Below are 964 nucleotides of genomic sequence, written 5' to 3'. Positions count from 1 at the left end.
TGTGTTTTTTCTTGGCATGTTTAATTAGCATCCGGAGAAGCGTCAGATTTTCCACACAGCCGGGTGATGAGATAAAGCCCCTTAGACGGCTATTGATCGGACACGCTCGCTGTAACTCTGCAGTCAGGATCCACGAAAATAGGTGCAAATTAATTGACCCGATGGTAATGGGTCGCCAGTTGTTAATGTCCTCTATTTTAGACGGGTCCRAAGATTTTGGAATCAAGACTGTCCTACATTCTTGAACCCATTTTGAGATCTTCTCGGCCAAGAGCCATAAATTAAACATCTCGGCCAACCGGCTGCCTTGAGSGTCCATTGTAATGATGTCCTTCACCGACACGCCATCCGGACCAGGAGCGGAACTTTTGTTCATCTCCAGCAGGTTTTTCCCAATCTCTGCCAGGGAGATCATAAGCTTGAATGTAGGGTTCTCAGCCTCTCCTGAACTCCGGAAGGTACCAAGACCAGCGAAAAGTTTTCCTTCTTCCCACTTCTTCYRGAAGGCGCTATATAGTTCCTCCATCAGAAGGGGGCACYRTAGTGCTTCGATGTTATCCCAAATGATACCAGCTAGCTTCMTTTGATCAAGATCGAACAGCCTCTGATATCTAAAGTACTGGCCCTTCTTCACCGCCYTGACCTTCATCCATTTCCTCTCCTCTCTCACAGGAATGGTCCTGGTCTGGTGCCTCCTACGTTGTTTCAGCTTCACAGTGAAAACATGCCCAGCCAGCTGTGAAAGACACTGCTCCGATGCCTCTCTTACGATGTCCCCACCATCTTCGATACCCTCCCGGATCTTTTTACACGCTTCCTTCCAGCTCGAAGACTGGGGTCCYGAATAAATCACTTCAGCAATAAACCTTCTATATTCCTTCTTAACAAGCTGTATCTCCACACTCTCCACCGGTACATCCCCTGGGGCAGCCTTCTCAGCCGATGCTGTTGGCTTCGCACTCTC

This window comes from Rhea americana, unplaced genomic scaffold, assembly GCF_003343005.1.
Source record: "Rhea americana isolate MKP2758 unplaced genomic scaffold, rheAme1 scaffold_850, whole genome shotgun sequence".
NCBI classification, from domain to species: domain Eukaryota; kingdom Metazoa; phylum Chordata; class Aves; order Rheiformes; family Rheidae; genus Rhea; species Rhea americana.
The sequence above is the reverse complement of the archived record's forward strand: the minus strand, read 5'-3'. Positions refer to the sequence as shown.